Below are 3,800 nucleotides of genomic sequence, written 5' to 3' on the forward strand. Positions count from 1 at the left end.
GATAGCAATTAGAACTAATCATGTTTCTTCTTCCCTCTCTCATAACACAAACCCAAAAAATTTTTTATAAGAATGTGTGTGTGTGTGTGTGTGTGTGTGTGTGTGTGTATTTGAGATCTGGTATGTATGTGCGAGACTCTGTGTTTACAAAATGCTAGCTCTGTTTCTCCTTATTTAGTGTTTTACTTTCAGTTATTACCAGAAATGTAGACTTTAGATTTTGAAGGCAAGTTTAAGATCATCTAGCCCAACTGTACAAAAAGAAATTGGTTAACAGGAGGCTAAGATTCTCGTTCAAGGTCACACAGTTAATTCTGGGTGGAACTTGTATTATAAGAAGGACATGTCCAGGAGTTTTCTTTATAGCTGAAATTCACCCTCCAAATTAATTTTAAATACAGACTAATCTAGATGGCTGTCCTAATTTTCTAGGGCTTCCATAACAAATCACCACGCATAGCGTGGTTTAAAATAACAGGAAATTATTCTCTTATAGTTCTGGAAACCCTAAGTTCAAAATCTGACGGTCTCTGCTTTATCTGGGGGGTCTGGGAGATAATTGTTCATTGCCTCTTCCAGATTCTGGTGGCCATCTGCATTCATGGACTTGTGGTTGCATCACTGTCACCTTTTCTTCTATGTGTTTGATTTCTCTTTGTGTCTCTCATAAGGACACTTGTCATTGGGTTTAGGACCCACCTGCATAATCCAAAACTATCTTCTCAAGATCCTTAGTTACCTTTGCAAAGACTTTTTTTTCCAAATAAGGTAATATCACAGCTACTAGGGTTTGGGACATAGACATATCTTTATGTGGCCACCATTCAGCCCACTACAATGTTTTTAAAAAATAAATTTAGATTCCCAAGTTGCCATGATATATTATTCCATTAGCTCAGTTAATAAGCCTAGATATGTTTTTCCAACAGTTATTTATTCTATGGGTATATTACTTACCAAAATGATTTGCTTAGGTTTTGTAATAACAGTTGTGCTATGTGAACTTCATTTGGAAAACATTTAGTCTTTTCACTATTATGCATTATAGCCAAGTGATTCATGTTATGAGACACTAATCCTAATACAAACCCATGTATAAGGGGGAGTAGGCAATAACCCAATGTAATATCCCTAAATTAATACTTTGCTCACACAGACAGGTGCTTCCTTCCACTAATGTCTGAGGCTAGTAAAGATTTAGAAAATATTATTAAATCTCTGAGAGCTTCTATGATGTACTAAGATGTCTGAGACTTGGTATTATCAGTGATCACATGGACTGTCTGTTTTGTATATTCTCTAGAGGTTTAACCTCCAAATTCCTTCAGAGATTCAAACATAATCCATTATTTCTATATGTGTTAAAGTGACATGCTATAGAAGATTTCCTCCTATATTCCATAGTTTTCCCCCTTTTTCTTCCTCTTATAGCACCTCATAAAAATCCCATTTAAGTAGAAGTGTTTTTTAAATTAAATGAGGTTTATTTTGAGCATAATAATGTCACTGCTTGAGCATTAAGACTGTGTGCTCTTGTTGTAAAAAAAAGAGAAATATATGTTTCTCACATAGAAAGTTGGTTAAAAGACATATATTAGATTCAGGAGTGATACCTCTATTATTACTAATAAATTCTGAAATATAGACAGCTGAGAATGCAAGGAAACTACCCCTCTCACCACCCAAATTGGATACAACTCCATAAAATTGTGTACCCTGTTTAAGTCATTTTGTTCTATTCCTTACTGGTACTGGTGATAAAAAAGGGATATGATTTTTTAAAAATTTGTTGGTGGCTATCTTTTCTTCCCCATATGTTTGTGTTTATTATTTGAGGATATGCTGAGAGTGATGACTTTCTGTAAGCCAATTTTAGTACTTTTAAGATACAAATTAAGTTGAATTGACTGAAAACTAAATTCAGATGATTGTATTTGTCAAACTAAATGTCAAAGTACAGCAAATTGTATCTTGTTTTCTTGAAATAGCTAAAAACAAAAACTAAATCCTGCCTTACAGAAAACAGAATTCTCTACATAGAATATTTCCCAATTTTTTTTATTTCTGATAGTTAGATGACACTGAATATCACCAATTATTCTTATATATGTTTTCTAATAAGAAAAACTCAGAATCCTGTCTCCATGCACATAGATTCAAAAGACCTCGATAAAAGACAAAGTCATGAGTGTTTGTTCTTGACACACAAATGCTTTGGACATCTGCCCTCATTCTGTCTAAAGGCTTCTCTTGAAATACAAAGGCCCTTTGCTTTCCTTTTGCCACTGCGGCCACAGCCATGGGCATGCTCAGGTTTCAGAAGAGGCTTGTCTCCAGTGTCCTCCACTGTGGCTAAACAAATGTCTGGTTGGACCCCAATACGACCAGTGAAATCCCCAATGCCAACTCCAGTCAGCAGGTCCTGAAACTGATCAAAGATGGGCTGATCATCTGGGAGCCAGTGACTGTCCATTTCTGGGCTTGGTCCCAGAAATGTGCTTTGACCCCCCAGAAGGCAGGCATATGGGCATTGGTAAGAGAAAAGGTTCTGCCAAGGCTTGAATACCTGAAAAGGTAACCTGGATGAAGAGGATGAGAATTCTACACCAGTTGCTCATAAGATACCAAGAATCTAAGAAGATTGACTGCCATGTATATCACAGCCTGTTCCTGAAAGTGAAGGGTAACATATTCAAAAACAGATTCTCATGGAACACATCCACATACTGAAGGTAGATAAGGCCTGCAGATCTAAGACCAGGGAAGCATGCAAATGCTATGGAGAGCAGCTTCAGGCCAAGAAGGAGGAAATTATCAAGATTCTGTCTAAGGAGGAAGAAGCCAAGAAACATAACTCCCTTTCTTTTGTCTATACATAGTGGCCTCAGCAATCACACAGACCAGTTATTTAATAAAACAGACTTTTAACTGAAAAAAGAAAAGAAAAGAAAGAAATACAAAGCTCTTTTAATTCTTTCAGATAGAAGTCTCTATCAGGATGTGCTGTAACATCTGCAAATATCTTTATTTACAGGAAGATGTTGACATAACAGCAATAGCAGTTAGTGAGAGATTAGGGGGCACCTGTACAGAGCAACTACTTGTGTTTGAGAACCTGGAAGACTCCTTGTCTTGCTATGTTCACAGCTTAAATGATGAATGGATCTCCAGGAACATGAGAAAGGGATGGGTCAGAAAATAGATCTTCTCTAGCTTTGACTAAAGGATGCTGGTAATGTTTTCCAATACTATACTCTCAGCCCCTTGCCTTCTGCCTTTTCTTTTGCCGTTTTTTCCTAGTCTATCTTGGTGATAATCTTTACTCTTCTGCTGCACACTAGGAAAGTCTAAACATTCATTCATTCATTCATTCAACAAATATTAATTGGATTTAACTATATGCTCTATATTATGTTATATGACGGATATAAAATAGTGGCTAAACAAAATAGAGCTTCTAGTCTAGCAGTTAAGTTAGATCCTGAACTAATAGTTATGTGTTTCACAAGGTGGAAGGGTTTTTCAACAGGATTCCAGAAGCCTGTTCCCTATAAGGGAAGATCCTCTGTAAGGTAGAACAGATTCCACAGCCAAGACTGAGTATAGGAATTAGGGTTCCAAGAAGAATGGCAAAATGGAGGGGCAGACCTGAAAAGGAAGCACATAGACAGTAAAGACACTGGGAGAAAGGAGAAATTTTGTAGCTGGTTTAGTGAAAAGTTTTAAAGAGATAGATAAGTATCTAAAGTGGTTTCTTTGGAAAGCTTTCTGCATGACACACTATATAAATCCCCTGGGCT

At 36.7% G+C, this 3,800-nt stretch overlaps 1 pseudogene; it reads left to right on the forward strand.

The window, feature by feature from the left end:
* The first annotated feature begins 2,299 nt into the window (after nucleotides 1–2,299).
* Nucleotides 2,300–2,879, forward strand: LOC112658293 (60S ribosomal protein L19-like; annotated as a pseudogene).
* Nucleotides 2,880–3,800: the final 921 nt, after the last annotated feature.

Source organism: Canis lupus, chromosome 12, assembly GCF_003254725.2.
Source record: "Canis lupus dingo isolate Sandy chromosome 12, ASM325472v2, whole genome shotgun sequence".
Taxonomy (NCBI): domain Eukaryota; kingdom Metazoa; phylum Chordata; class Mammalia; order Carnivora; family Canidae; genus Canis; species Canis lupus.